This window comes from Sciurus carolinensis, chromosome X (genome assembly GCF_902686445.1).
Source record: "Sciurus carolinensis chromosome X, mSciCar1.2, whole genome shotgun sequence".
Taxonomy (NCBI): Eukaryota; Metazoa; Chordata; class Mammalia; order Rodentia; family Sciuridae; genus Sciurus; species Sciurus carolinensis.
In genome coordinates, this window is record NC_062232.1 from 111,466,323 (window position 1) to 111,483,469 (window position 17,147).

At 36.3% G+C, this 17,147-nt stretch overlaps 1 pseudogene; it reads left to right on the plus strand.

Moving 5' to 3' along the window:
* The first annotated feature begins 2,955 nt into the window (after positions 1 to 2,955).
* On the plus strand, positions 2,956 to 3,547 carry LOC124971374 (transmembrane protein 126A-like; annotated as a pseudogene).
* Positions 3,548 to 17,147: the final 13,600 nt, after the last annotated feature.

Below are 17,147 nucleotides of genomic sequence, written 5' to 3' on the forward strand. Positions count from 1 at the left end.
ACAGGAGATATTAATGAACATCCATATGTCTTTTTGCTGTTGGGTGATAATATCCTGGGGTAAATTCCTAGATTGCAGATTGGGGAATCAAAGAATTTGCACATTTTACATTTGCTTAGTCTACCTTTAAGACAAGTTTAAACACAGACAACCGAAGACTACTTTTGAGATTTAATGATATCTTAAAACTGCCTTCAGTTTATTATTAGTTTCTTGTAAATAAAATTTTTAGATACATGAAGCACAACTATTTTGATACTCAATATTTTTTAGTTACATCTGTAAAATGGACTTTATACTCCCCTGAGATTGTCATTTATTCATTATCATTTCATCATTACTATGTAATAGTATTAATCACTATTATTGTTTAATATTATTTAATCATTGTTCAATCATTATTATTTGGGGATTATTGTTTAACCATCATTATTTTGGAGGTAAAGATGCAAGTCATGGTATGTTTTTTTGGACTATTTGCCCCCAAACTCATTGGCCCCAGATTCTCCCATCTTTCTTGCACTATTAGTTCCTAGTATGCAACTAGTGTGAGGAATACAACTTACCTCTGTTTTCTTCTTTCTCCTGTTCCTTCAATAATATAATGTTATATTGCAAGAAGAACTCAAGGAAAAATGAGATAACCAAACTTACTAAGTTATAATTTATATCCAATTCTAAGTCAATAGGATCTGACCTGAGGCCATTCCAACTCTGGCATTGCACATCACTTCTCAGAATCCTTTCACATTTTCTTCTCACTTGACACTTGTGTGCAGCTGGCTGAGATTGCTAACAATCTGACCTGAAGAAAATCAGGTGTTTTCACCACTATGCAATATGTTCTTAATTATGTAGAATAATTTCAGCTTAGTCCAAGTATATATAAAGTCCATATTATTTGTCTTAGGTCACTTTTGTCCTCAAGCCTACCTTTCTAACAAAAGAGGGAAATATTAGAGGGAGCAATATCCACTTCTGAAAGGAGTTTCATTAAACCATACTTTTCCTGTAGTTGTTTCCCATGATGTATTCAGTAGTAAGCCCTACACATTTATTCTGTAAAGTGATGGTTTTGTCCTTGAAATTGGGATATAAACATAGTCTGCAGATCACATTTTATCGTAGAAAAAAAGATGTCCATATAGCAAGGAATTATATGAAATAGCAGTGCAAGAGTTACTTAAATTCATTCACACTAACATGAGCTGGGTCTACATAATCAAAGTGAAGTGGAGAATTAAAGCAATTTGAGATAATTCAGGCCAGAAAAATCTACCCCCAAACCTTTCACCTAATTGCATCAATTATCTAATTGAAGCAAACCTTGGGGAATCAGAGATTGAATTATTCTGATAATTGATTTAATTTTCATTTAGTTTGTGTATAAAAATACACCCACACACAATCTACCTTGAAGCTTTCTATTTAGTGGCAAGCTAATGCAACCTCCATTTGATATAATTTGTCACTTGTGGTTTCCTCACATTAGTATATACCAAGCATAAGTTTTCCTTGGCAAGGCCATAATACAGCTCTGGGAGAAAAATTTCGACTTCCTACAAATTGAATTATGTAAGTGAATATTAATCTCTTTTTGAGGTGAGGAATGAAAAATTCCTACATTTCAGATGAAAACATGTTCATTGATTTTTTTCTTTTATTTTCTCTCTTTAAAAATGATATTGCATTTTTTGGTATATCTGAAATTTTGCAGAAGAAGCTGGAAATCTTTAGTTGGAGAGAAGTCCAGGGGAGATATTTTCTTGTCAGTTCTGCTAATTTGATGAGAAAGTATTAATATAGTGTGTTGGTACAGAACTCCAAAGACTCCAAAGAGCACTAAATATACATTTCCCCATAGTAACTAAACTCTCTGAGTTGGTAGTAAGGGCCCACTAGTTACTACCTCAGTTCTTGAAAAAAAATTTCCTCCTGCTTTCTTGTTCAATTACTAGAAAATTTAAGAAACTCAGAACCAGCAACAATTTGTCTCTTCATATGATGCCAATAATTGGTACATGAAAACATCTTCAATTCAAACTGACAAAAACAGAGGAACAGTGATTACTAGAAGTTGGGAAGAATAGAAAAGTATAGGGAGGTTGGATAAAAGGTACCAAAACATGGAAGGAATAAATTCTAGTGTTCCACAGCACATTTGGGAACTATAGTTTATAATAACCTATTGTATATTTTATGAAGAACTGGAATAGAAGAGCTCAAAAGTTCCAAACATAAATAATACCCAAGTTATTTTGCTCTATTGTGTGCATGTACAAATATGTAACAATGAACCCTAACATTATGTACAACTATAATGCACCAGTAAAAATTTGGAAAAAAGAGAAAAAGAAATAATAAAGAAATAGAAAAACTAATTACCCTGATGTGATCAGCACACACTGCATACAGGTGTTGAAATATCACACTGTACCCAGTAAATATTTATTTATATATTATACATAAAAATCACTACATGTTAATAAAATATAGTTTAAAAATTAGAAACACATGTGTAAGACAATTGTAGGAGTTGTTTCATTCAACAAACACTTAGTGGGACCCAGCTGAGCCCTGCAGAAGATAAAGTGGGTCTTTGCCCTCTAGAAATCTTTGACCTCATTGCAAAGAGAGACATACTAGGCTATGAGGCATGGACTTCAAATTTAGGGTAATAGGACACTATTCAAGGTTTATAATCAGGGAAATGAAATATGTGAGATCACTTCACTTTTTTAATGGGAAGAGGGAAGGATGACAAGAACAAATGCAGGAGGACCAATTACAAGGTGTTGTGGTGGTACTGGTAGGAGAGGATGCACTGGAAGAAGATAAAAGTTAAGAAAGACATTAGAGAGGAGTAGCAGAGTAAAGGTTGTAGCTTAAACCCTGGCATGTTGGAGGAAGAACTGGAGAGGCACTGGCTGCTGGGAGGAGAACAACAGGGTCAAGATGGAAAACCATAAACCACATAATACCATAAGGGAAAACTCAATTTTTGTTATCATAGCCAGAAAAATTGAACTACTACCAGAAGCAGAAAGGAATCTACTTGAACATGGATCCACGTATATCGGACTCAATGCTGCTTTCTGTGACCTAATAGCAAACAGTCTTTTTTGGTGCATCTTACATGTGACACAGGCCCAAATAGCTGCTGGTCTACCAATGTCAGTGTTCCCATTTTTGAAAGCAAATGCATCTTTCAAAGGTTGTAAGTTTAACTCTGAGTACAGGTGAACTGCACTGTGAAACCTGTATCGTGACATGGAGCGAACTTGTTGGTTTTGTTTTAGGAGGACTGTACCCTGTTTTCTTGGCTATACTTGTAAATGGTGGTCTAGCAGCCAGGTATCAATGAGTCCTGCTACCAAAGAAAGGAAACACTTTAACTTACTGGATTAGAATTTCTAAGCCTATCTTCAGAAAGATGTTATTTCCCATTTTACTTCAGATTATGTTTGCAGCATACCTTGGGTCTAGACAATATAAAGTATTTATAAAGACCCTTCAGTTACCTGAACCTGGCTTGGAAATTCACTGATTTTAAGCAAATGTGTATACAAAATAAAATTGTAAAGACAACCTGTATCTCTAATGTTAAAAAAACAGACATAATTAAAAAAAAAGAAAGACATTAGAAGAGAGACTCAACAAGATATGGTGATCAACTGGATGTGGAGGCTGGAAGAGGAGAGGGATGTTCAATAAGACTCCTTGGTTAGTGGATATGGTAACTGGATGAATGGTGGCGCCATTCACTAAGCTGAGAAATGCAGGAAGAGCAGTAGGTTTCATGTAGAAAGAGGGAATTGGTTCAGTTGGAACTTGTAGAGTTTGAGGTAAGAGGCAATAGTATGTTCATGTGGAGATCCAGTAGGCAATGGACCAAGTGAGGCTTAGACTCAGGTGGGAGCTCTGAGCTGAAGGCATTCAGGTGCAAGCCTTCACTAATACAGTTGATAACTAAAGCCATGGGAAAGATTAACATGTCCCAGGGGAGAGTGTATAGACTATAGAGATAATGGTCCTGAATAGAAATGGAAGACAGAACATTATATAAGTGGCAAATACAGGGAAAAGAGCCCACAAAAAGACAAATCAAAATGTCCATCACAAAAGATTATCTCACTTGATCTGTAGATTTTTTTCTGGGACAGATGGAAGCAAGTGCAGATTTGTGTTTATTTTCTAAGATCTCTCAAGGAAATAGTACTTGTTCATACCAAAACCTTTAATATGACCATGAGCTAACATAAATTGTTGGATGTCAATTAAATATTGCATGAATTGGAGATTTTAACCTGTGTCAAACTTGTTTTTAAAAGATACAGGCTTTTAAATTTGGATTCTAGTATATTTATAGGACATGACATGATGTTTTCATAGATGTATACTTTGTGGAATGGCTAAATTAAGCTGTTTATATACACACTGTCTCATATACTTATTTATGGTGATAAGAACACTTAAAATCAACTCTCAGTAAATTTCAAGTATATAATATGTTGTTATTAACTGTAGTCACCATGATACACAGTAGACCTCTTGAATTTATTCTTCCTGTCTACCTGAAGTTTTGTGACCTTTGATCAATATCTCCCAATGTCCTCCACCAACCCACTCACCCAACCTCTGAAAACCACCATTTTACTGTGTTTCTGTGTGTTCAACTCTTTTACACCCCACATATGAGCGAGATCATGCAGAATTTCTCTTTCTGTGTCAGGCTTATTTCACATAGCATTATGCTCTCCAAGTTCATCCATGTTGTCACTAATGACAGAATTTTCCTTCTTTTTAAAGGTTGAATTGTATTCTATTATATTTATATAACTTATTTTCATTCATGACCATTGATGCAATGATGGACATGATTCCATATCTTGACTCTTGTGAATTGTGCTTCAGTGAACAGGGGAGTGTAGCTGTCTCTTCAACATACTGATTTCATACTTTTTGTATATATACCCAATAGTGGGGTCTTTGGATTCTGTTAGTTATATTTTTAAATTTTTGAAGGACCTCCATACAGCTTTCCAAAATGACTTCACTAATACACATCCCCACCAAACAGTGTACAAAGATTGGTTTCCATTTTTCCCACATACTTGCCAATATAAATCTTTCATATTTTTTAAAATTTATTTTTATTGTAAACAAATGGGATCCATGTTGTTTCTCTGTTTGTACATGAAGTAGAGGCATACCATTTTTGTAATCATACATTTACATAGGGCAATGATATTTGATTCATTCTGTTATTTTTTCCCTACCCCCACCCCTCCCACTCCTCTTTTCCCTCTATACAGTCCCTCCTTCCTCCATTTTTGCCCCCTCCCCCCCCAGAATACAAATAATCCAATCAACAAATGGGCTAAGGAAATGAACAGACACTTCACAGAAGAAGATCTACAAGCAATCAACAGACATATGAAAAAATGTTCAACTTCTCTAGTAATAACAGAAATGCAAATCAAAAATACCCTAAGATTCCATCTCACCCCAATTAGAATGGCGATTATCAAGAACACAAGCAACAATAGGTGTTGGCGAGGATGTGGGGAAAAAGGTACACTCATACATTGCTGGTGGGGTTGCAAATTAGTGCAGCCACTCTGGAAAGCAGTGTGGAGATTCCTTGGAAAACTTGGAATGGAACCACCATTTGACCCAGATATCCCAATCCTCGGCCTAAATCTTTAATGTTTTTGATAGCAGTCATTTTAATAAGTATGAGGAGATATCTCATTGTGCTTTCAATTTGAATTTCCCTGATCATTAGTAATATTGAGCATTTCTCTATGCAACCTGTTGAACATTTGAATATCTTCTTTGGGGAAATGTTAATTCAGGTTCTTTGTTCATTTTTAAATTGTTTTTTTTGCTTTCTTACTATTGAGTTATTTGAGTTCCTTATATATTGTAGATATTAGACCCTTATCAGATATATGGTTTAAAAATATATTTCCCATCCCATATCTTGTCTTTTTACTCTGATGATTCTTTCCTTAACTACACAGAAGTTTTTTGGTTTAATATAATCATGTTTGTCTATTTTTGCTTTTTGTTGCCTGTGCTTTTGGAGTCATATCCAAAAAAATTCTCTTCCAGATTAATGTGATGGAACTTTCCCCTATGTCTTCGTCTAGCAGTTCTACAACTTTAGATCTTATGTTTAAGTCACTGATATATTTTGATTTGATTTTATATAATGTTGATGACAGTATAATTTCATTCTTCAGAATGTGGCTATCCAATTTTCTCAGAACCATTTATTGAAGAGACTATTTTCTCTATTTTGCGTTCTTGACATCTTTGTCAAAATTGGGATATATATATGTGTGTGTGTGTGTGTGTGTGTGTGTGTGTGTGTGTGTATTACTCAATGGATATAGGTAAAAGTGCCAAGAAGCATAAAGGAATGTGAGATAAGCAACCGGAACTGTAAGTTTAAAGTATTACTTTAACACAAGCAATTACCCTTTCTGATTTACCCAGTTCATAAATCCAGATTTTATTATATCAGATTTTCTTATATCAGGGTCCACTTTCAGTTATGTTTGTATCTCTTGTAACAGTCCATCTTTCCATTTTTGTCATTTCTAGATACATTTGTGGTAAAATGAAGGTTTACACTAATTACTACAAATAGAATCTCTTAGTTTCAAAGTAACTGGATATTCCCAGTACTATATTTTTAATTTCCTTCTTAAAATTATCCTCTTTAAAGCTAGAGAGGAAAAAAGGAAAAAGGAAAGATTTTGTGAAAATAGAAGGAAGACCAGTAGAATACAAGAAGAGGACCAGGGGAAGGAGTAGGAAAGAGAAAGGGATGGCAGTGGGGAACAAAACTGACCAAATTGTATTGTTATATTGAGTGCATGTACAAATATGTAATAACAAATTCTACTATTATGTATAATTATAATGAATCAATAAAAATAAACTTAAAAAACTCTCCTCTAACTTTACTACTAACATACACATAATTTGGCTCATCATGACTGAATCCATAAAAATTACTTAGAACTCCCAACATCTATACCAATATCCAGATTGTAATGTCATCAGTATTTTCAGACTTGCAGATGGTCATGCTGTTTAACATTTGATGAAAGGTAGAACTTGAATGTGGCTTCTTGGGAACCCTTTGGGAATAAGGGCAATCACTGTGTGTCTCCAGCCTTTTGGTCAGGATTTTCTCATTACTCTGTCTCCTTCGATGAGAGAACATTTATAGGGTCAACTGGAGAACAATTAGAGGTGCCAGAGGAAGGTGGGGTAATAATATACACAAAAATCAACTGGAATCCCAAAATCTGAAAGTTTGCTTTCATTTGAGAAAGTAAGAGAGTTATAAAAGTGAAAAAGAAGTCGGGCATGGCAGTGCATGCCCTGTAATTGCAGTAGCTTGGGAGGTTGAGGCAGGAGAATCACAAATTCAAAGCCAGCCTCAGCAACTTAGTAGACCCTGAGCAACTCAGTAAGACCCTGTCTCTAAATAAAATATTAAAAAGGTCAGGGGTTGTGGATCAGTGGTTAAGCACCCGCCCCCACCTCCCCAGATTCAATCCCCAGTACCAAAAAGAAAAAAAGAAAAGAAAGGTTTCTTCATACAAAGGATAAGTACCATATTGAACACCCCTTCCTCCATGAGACTTCTGTGATCCTAAATAGCATCAATTTTACTCAAGTAAACTTCTGTGTATTGATTATCTAATATAAGCTAAGCCTAGAACTATAAGGATGAATACAACATAATTTCTCACTTCTAGGAATCCATCTGTGGGTGACAGGCACATTAATGTATAATTACACAATGATATAATTAGGGCTCTAATAGGCATGTGAACAATTGCTATTGGATGGGGCCACAATATATACTGACTTGATTGTATCACAAAGAGTTTTTACTTTGTCCAGTAGTAAGTTCTTGATGCTTTGTGTGCAGGGTAGTAACATGGTCAAAGGAGGAAAAACAAAAACTCTAGTGGCTTTGTGCAGTAAAGAAAAGATATGGGAGGAATTACAGGAAAGAAAATAATTAGGAGACTTTTATAAATTCTGGCCTATTATAACAAGGATTTGAATTAAACATTGGTGTTGGTAACTGAAATATGAACATATGGAGGAAACCATTATTTCAGTGGAGGAATCAGAATTAACAGGGCTCAGTGGTTGAGCAGTTAGGAAGTGTCTATATAACTGCAACTGTGGTGGTGCTATTAGAAGAAATGAGATTATCAAAGGAGCACATTTTGAAGGAAAGAGGCTATGTCATGTTTTATGTGAGGTGCAAGAATGAATATGTTCATTGAGGAAGTGAGTGGAAAAAGAGAAAATGGAGATCCATAGGACAGAACTTTTGGAAATACTGATTTGTATGGGATAAGAGTAAAAGAGAAGATAGAGAAGAGTACAAGAGAAGTTGTGGACATGTTGTCCCAGAAGGCACAAAGGAGAGACTTTGATGTTGATCCTAAAGTCCCAGAGGAGGACTGAATTTGAAGAATGGCTATAGCTTCAAGATTTCAGATATCACTGGATATCTCTGAGGGAAAATGATGCATATTATTGGAGGATGAAGGCAAAGGGCATGGTTCCAAGAGAGATTATATGATGAAAATTAGAGGCAACAGGAGCAGAGACTACTTCTTTTCACCACATGAACTTTTTCACAAACATTCTTTCAGGACTTGCAGAACTCCCAATCCACAGTGGCGCAGTACCACACACTCCATCTTGGAGTCTGGCAGTGAACTGAAGGAAGTGTAGTACTCTATTGAGAGGGCAGCCTTGATACCCTTGGGATACAAGGGAAAACCCTGGAGGATGACCAGAAGTGGAGAGAGGATGAATAGAAATCTCATATTGCATTGCTCCTATCTACTTAGAAACACAGGCAGATGGGTTAGTGAGTGAGAGCTATGTGGGCAGAACATGCGGTGCATCAGTTACATGGAAAAGATTAGAAACAGTCATTGAGGGGTGTGTAGATAAGAATCCACAAGAGAATAATAAGAAGGAACAGGGAAGGGATTCATATCCATGACATCCCAAATATATGGCAGGCATCACACTAGTTAATTGTCAGACAAGTAACACTAGTGATTTTTAAGAAATACATTGTATTGCATATATTTGAGGTTTAAAATGATGTTATAAGATACATATAGATATTAAAATAGTTCCTCTAGTGAAGCACATAAACATATCTATCATGTCACAAAAAACATAGTTTTTGCTCATATCACAAAAACATAGTTCTGTTTTTGTGATAAGAGCAGCTAAAATCTACTTATATGACAAAAATCCTCCAATATAATACAATTTTGAGGAGAGGGAGGAAATGGGGAAATGTAGGTCGAAGGATAAAAAATAGCAGATATGTAGGATGAACAAGTTTAGGGATCCAATGTACAAATTGAGCATGATTTTTTGAAAGGATAAGTTGTTCCAAGATCAAATGACTTCATGTTTTTTATAACTATGATCTGGCTCCAGGAAATAGAAGTCTAGACATACAACAATTTAGGAACACAGTCATACATAACAGAAGAGATGCAGTCCACATTACCTGGAGTCACTTTTGGGCAGAAGAATGGCAATGAGCTTTATGAACTAAAAAAAAGACAAAGCAGGTAGAAGGCCAAAAGTCAGTCTAATGTGGTCGGGATTAGAGACAGGAGTGGAAGTTGTGCTTATTGGAGGGAAACTGAGTGCAAGATCTCCAGGGAGATTCATTTCTCCAAGGAGTTGGGACTCAGAGAGTGAATGATATGGTGGGAACTTAATGTGGCATGGATAGGGGGCTCAGTGGAGTTGAAGATGGGATACTACTGTGTTTGTTGAAGTCATCAGGTATGGGAGAAAAGAGAGAAGAGGAGAAAATCATGGATCAGTTTTCAAAATAATTGAAGAAGGTAACTATCAGAGCACTTGTGCATGAAAATTTCGCTAATATGCTATAATTGAAAGAAGTCAAATTCTCCAACTTAAAAAAGTAAGATAAAATGAAGTTCAAATCAGGCATAAAGAAAGATTAGAGTATAAGTAAACGAAAATAGAGAATGGAAAAACTAGAGAGAAAAGAATGACAAAACAAAATTTGGTTCTTTGAACAAATTTACAAAATTGACACGTTTTTGCTAGACTGACACAGTGAAAAAGAGAGGAGACTCAAATGATTAAGATTGGGAATGAAAGATGGGACATTACTGCCTACCTTACAGAAATAAAAAGGACTATAGGGGGATGCTATAAAAATGTATGTCAGGAAATTAGATAACTTAGAAAAAATAGATAATTCACAGGGAGACACAAATCACCAAAACTGACTCACAAAGACATAGAAAACCCTACAAACCTTAGACCTCAACCTTAGACCTATACTGAGTAAAAAGATTTAGTTACTAATGAAGGCCCAGGTAGCTTTACTGGTGAACTTGGTCAGATGATAAAGGAAATATAATAGAAAATTTTCACAAACACTTCCAAAAAATAGAAGTTGAAGGAAAACTTGCCAACTTGTAAATTGATGCCATTATAACCTTGGCACCAAAATCAGACAGAGACATCACAGGAGAAAAACCTACAGACCAATATCTCTTATGAATATAAACATAAAAACTTCCAATGAAATATTAGTAAACTGAATTCAGCAGCATAGACAAAGGATTATATACCATGACAAGGGCTGTGGATGTGGTCTAGTATGCTTGAGTCCTTGGGTTTGATCCCCAGGGGCAAAAAAGATATACCATGAACAGTGATTTATCCAAGAAATGCAAAATCACTTCAACATAAAAAAACAATCAATATTTTATTTTTGAGGCTATCGTTAATGGGATAGTTTTCCCAATTTCTCTTTCAGTAGATTCAACACTGATGTATAGGAAAGCAATTGATTTATGGGTGTTAATTTTATATTCTACTACTCTGTTGAATTCACTTATAAGTTCTAGAAGTATTCTGGGTCTTCTAAATATAGACTCATGTCATCAACAAATAGAAATAGTTTGAGTACTTCCTTTCCTATTCATATCCCTTTAATTTCTTTCTTCTGTCTAATTGCTCTGGCTAGAGTTTAAAGAATGATGTTGAATAGAATTGGTGCAAGAGGGCATCCCTGTCTTGTTCCAGATTTTAGATGGAATGTTTTCAATTTTTCTCCATTTAGAATGATATTAGCCTTGGGTTTAGCACATATAGATTTTACAATGTTGAGGTACGCTCCTACTGTTCCTAATTTTTCTAGTGTTTCGAGCATGAAGAGGTGCTGTATTTTGTCAAATGCTTTTTCTGTATCTCTTGAGATAATCATGTGATTCTTGCTTTAAGCCTGTTGATGTGATAAATTACATTTATGGATTTCCATATGTTGAACCAACTTTGTATCCCTGGGATGCACCCCACTTGATCGTGGTGCACTATCTTTTAAATATGTTTTTGGAAGCAATTTGCCAGAATTTTATTGAAATTTTTGCATCTATGTTCATCAGGGATATTGGTCTAAAGTTTTCTTTCCTTGATGGGTCATCATCTAATTTGGGTATCAGTGCTACTAGCTTCATAGAATGAGTTTGGAAGGGTTTCCTCCTTTTCCACTTCACGGAATAATTTGAGGAGAGTTGATGTTAGTTATTTTTGGAAGGTCTGGTAGAATTCAGAAAAAATAAAATATTTGGGAATCAATCTAACAAAAGAGGTAAAAGAACTCTACAATGAAAACTACAGAACACTGAAGAAAGAAAATGAAGAAGACCTTAGGAGATGGAAAGATCTCCCATGTTCTTGGATAGGCAGAATTAATATTGTTGAAATGACCATACTACCAAAACCACTATACAGATTTAATGCAATTCCTATTAAAATTCAATGACATTCTTCATAGAAATAGAAAAAGTAGTCATGAAATTCATTTAGAAAAATAAGACACCCAGAATAACCAATCCTTAGCAAGAAAAGTGAAGCAAGAGGCATCACAATACCAGATCTTAAATTATACTACAGAGGTATAGTAACAAAAATGGCATGGTATTGGCATCAAAACAGACATGTAGCTGGACCCCTCCCACACAGCCAGCTTCTCCAGGTTCTCAGAGCAGGCCCCTTAGTGAGAGCCTTTCTGATCAGAACAAGCTCCAAGTCCTGGAGCCAGCGCGGCATGCTCTGGCCCGCAAGCAGCTTCAGGGACCAGGACAGGGCAGCCAGGGACCTCCCCAAGCAGCCTGGACCCCTGCGGTGGGAGGCGCCTTTCAAGGCTAGCTTCTCGGAGCAGACCGCCCAGTGAGAGCTTTTCTACATAGAGCCAGCCACAAGTCCCCGAGCCAACGGAGAGCTTCAATCCGCAAGCAGCCTCTGGGATTAGGGCAGGGCAGCCAGAGACTTCTTCAGGCGGCTCTGCTCACTCCGGCCGCAGAATCTTTCCACGGGGTGATCCAAGATGGTGGCCTAGAGGGTGACTGCATCTCCAGTTGCTCCAGAACCCAGGACTCAAGAAGGGGAGGCATTGAGAGACTTGGACAAAAATAGAGTCACGGGGTGAGTCTCCCCCACTGGGCGAAACTTGGCCTGGGCGGCAGGCACAGATAGGGGTGGCTTATCAGAGCAGGGCAGGGCAGCTAGAGTCTTCCCAAGGTAGCCTTCCACACTCTGGTGGTGGGCTCCTCCCACACGGCCAGCTGCACGGTGCAGACCCCAGTGACAGCCTTTCCACACAGAGCCAGCTCCAAGCCCTGGAACCAGTAGGGGGCTAGGGGAAGCTTTCTTCAGAAGCACTGCATTATCAAGTTCCTCCAAGACTTCAGGCTACTGAAGGCTGGGAGGTGATACACTGGAAATCTACCGGGACACTATAAGCCAATAGAGGAAATCTGCAATATCTCAGGGTCCCACTGACAGCTGACCAATATGAGAAAACAAGGGAAGAAAATGTCCCAAACAAACCTAGATACTACATCAATAAAACCCAATGACAGCACAGCAAAAGAAATGTCAGAAAGGGAGTTCAGAATGTACATAATTAAAACAATCAGGGAAGCAAATGAGGAGATGAAAGAGCAAATGCAGGCATTGAAGGAGGAGATGAAAGAGCAAATGCAGGCATTAAATGATCACACCAATCAACAGTTAAAAGACCAAATACGGGAAGCAAAAGATCATTTCAATAAAGAGTTAGAGATACTGAAAAAAAAAAAAACTGAAATACTTGAAATGAAGGAAACAATAAACCAAGTTAGAAACTCCATAGAAAGCATAACCAATAGGATAGAACACATGGAAGACAGAACCTCAGACATTGAAGAAAAATTATTTAATCTTGAAAACAAAGTTGGCCAAACAGAGAAGATGGTAAGAAATCATGAACAGAATCTCCAAGAATTATGGGATATCATGAAAAGGCCAAATTTAAGAATTATTGGGATTGAGGAAGGCTTAGAGAAACAAACCAAAGGAATGAACAATCTATTCAATGAAATAATATCAGAAAATTTCCCAAATCTGAAGAATGAAATGGAAAACCAAGTACAAGAGGCTTATAGAACTCCAAACATACAAAATTACAACAGACCCACAACAAGGCACATTATTATGAAAATACCTAACATACAAAATAAAGACAGAATTTTAAAGGCCGCGAGAGAAAAGAATCAAATTACATTCAGAGGGAAACCAATAAGAATATCAGCAGATTTTTCAATCCAGACCCTAAAAGCTAGAAGGGCCTGGAACAACATTTACCAAGCCCTGAAAGAAAATGGATGCCAACGAAGAATCTTATACCCAGCAAAACTTACCTTCAAATTTGACGATGAAATAAGATCCTTCCATGATAAACAAAAGCTAAAGGAATTTACAAAAAGAAAGCCAGCATTACAGAACATTCTTAGCAAAATATTCCATGAGGAAGAGATGAAAAACAACGATGCAAATCAGCAACAGGAGGCGCTAGCCTAAAGGAATAGCCAAATAAAGGAGAAACCAAATCATGTCAAAAACAAACATGAGTCAAATGACTGGGAATACAAATCATATCACAATAATAACCCTGAATGTTAATGGCCTGAACTCATCAATCAAAAGACATAGACTGGCAGATTGGATTAAAAAGAAAAATCCAACAATATGCTGCCTGCAAGAGACTCATCTCATAGAAAGAAATACCCATAGACTAAAGGTGAAAGGATGGGGAAAAACATACCATGCACCCGGACACAGAAAAAAAGCTAGAGTATCCATCCTCATTTCAGATAATGTGGACTTCAAGCCAAAACTAGTCAGAAGGGATAAAGAAGGACATTACATGCTACTTAAGGGAAGCATAAATCAGCAAGACATAACAATCATAAATATCTATGCCCCGAACATTGGCTCATCCACATATGTCAAACAAATCCTTCTCAATTCCAGAAAACAAATAGACCACAACACAATAATACTAGGCGATTTTAACACACATCTCTCACCACTGGATAGATCGTCCAAACAAAAATTGAATAAAGAAAACATAGATCTCAATAACACAATCAACAATTTAGACTTAACGGACATATATAGAATATACCATCCAACAAAGAACGAATACATTTTCTTCTCAGCAGCACATGGATCCTTCTATAAAATAGACCATATTTTATGCCACAAAGCTACTGTTAGCAAACACAAGAAGATAGAGATACTACCTTGTACTCTATCAGATCATAATGGATTGAAATTAGAAATAAATGACAGAATAAAAAACAGAAATTTCTCCAATACCTGGAGATTAAATAATACACTATTATATGATGAATGGATAACAGAAGACATCAGGAGGGAAATTAAAAAATTCTTAGAAGTAAACGAAAACAAAGACACATCATATCAAAATCTCTGGGACACTATGAAAGCAGTACTTAGAGGAAGATTTATTTCATGGGGCGCATTCAAAAAAAGAAGTAGAAATCAACAAATAAACGACTTAACACTACAGCTCAAAGCCCTAGAAAAAGAAGAGCAGAGCAATACCAAAAGTAGTAGAAGACAGGAAATAGTTAAAATCAGAGCCAAAATCAACGAAATTGAAACGAAAGAAACAATTGGAAAAATTAACAAAATAAACAGTTGGTTCTTTGAAAAAATAAACAAAATTGATAAACCCTTAGCCACACTAACAAAGAGAAAGACGGAGAAAACTCAAATTACTAAAATTCGGAATGAACAAGGAAACATCACAACAGACACGAGTGAAATACAAAGCATAATTAGAAGCTATTTTGAAAATCTATACTCCAAAAAAACAGAAAACCTCGAAGACATCAACAAGTTTCTAGAGACATATGAATTACCTAAACTGAACGAGAAGGACATACACAACTTAATTAAACCAATTTCAAGCAATGAAATAGAAGAGGTCATCAAAAGCCTACCAACAAAGAAAGTCCGGGACCAGATGGGTTCTCAGCTGAGTTCTACAAAACCTTTAAAGAAGAGCTCATTCCAATACTCCTCAAAGTATTCCATGAAATAGAAGAGGAGGGAACCCTCCCAAACTCGTTCTATGAAGCCAATATCACCCTGACACCTAAACCAGACAGAGACACATCGAGGAAAGAAAATTTCAGACCAATATCCTTAATGAACATCGACGCAAAAATTCTCAACAAAATTTTAGCAAATAGCATACAAATATATATTAAAAAGATAGTGCACCACGATCAAGTGGGTTTTATCCCAGGGATGCAAGGTTGGTTCAACATTCGGAAATCAATAAATGTCATTCACCATATCAACAGACTTAAAGTTAAGAATCACATGATTATTTCAATAGATGCAGAAAAAGCATTCGATAAAATACAGCATCCCTCCATGCTGAAAACACTAGAAAAAATTGAGGTAGTGGGAACATTCCTTAACATTATAAAGGCCATCTACGCTAAGCCCATGGCCAATATCATTCTAAATGGTGAAAAACTGAAAGCGTTCCCCCTAAAAACTGGAACAAGGCAGGGATGCCCTCTTTCACCACTTCTATTCAACATCGTCCTTGAGACTCTAGCCAGAGCTATTAGACAAACCAAAGAAATTAAAGGGATACGAATTGGAAAAGAAGAACTCAAACTATCCCTGTTTTCTGATGACATGATTATATATTTAGAGGAACCTGGAAATTCCACCAGAAAACTTTTAGAACTCATAAGTGAATTCAGTAAAGTAGCAGGTTACAAGATCAATGCTCATAAATCCAATGCATTTTTATACGTAAGTGATGAATCTTCAGAAAGAGAAATTAGGAAAACTACCCCATTCACAATAGCATCAAAAAAAATAAAATACTTGGGAATCAATCTCACAAAAGAGGTGAAAGACCTCTACAATGAGAACTACAGAACACTAAAGAAAGAAATTCAAGAAAACCTTAGAAGATGGAAAGATCTCCCATGTTCCTGGATAGGCAGAATTAATATTGTCAAAATGGCCATACTACCAAAAGTGCTATACAGATTCAATGCAATTCCAAATAAAATCCCAATGATGTACATTGCAGAAATAGAGCAAGCAATTATGAAATTCATCTGGAAGAATAAAAAACCTAGAATAGCTAAAGCAATCCTCAGTAGCAAGAGCGAAGCAGGGGGTATTGCAATACCAGATCTTCAACTCTACTACAAAGCAATAGTAACAAAATCGGCATGGTATTGGTACCAAAATAGACAGGTAGATCAATGGTACAGAATAGAGGACATGGACACAAACCCAAATAAATACAATTTTCTCGTACTACACAAAGGGTCCAAAAATATGCAATGGAGAAAAGATAGCCTCTTCAACAAATGGTGCTGGGAAAACTGGAAAACCATATGCAACAGAATGAAATTAAACCCCTATCTCTCACCCTACACAAAACTCAACTCAAAATGGATCAAGGACCTTGGAATCAGACCAGAGACCCTGCATCTTATAGAAGAAAAAGTAGGTCCAAATCTTCAACTTGTTGGCTTAGGATCAGACTTCCTTAACAGGACTCCCATAGCACAAGAAATAAAGCAAGAATCAACAACTGGGATAGATTCAAACTAAAAAGCTTTCTCTCAGCAAAGGAAACTATCAGTAATGTGAAGAGAGAGCCCACAGAGTGGGAGAATATCTTTGCCACTCAT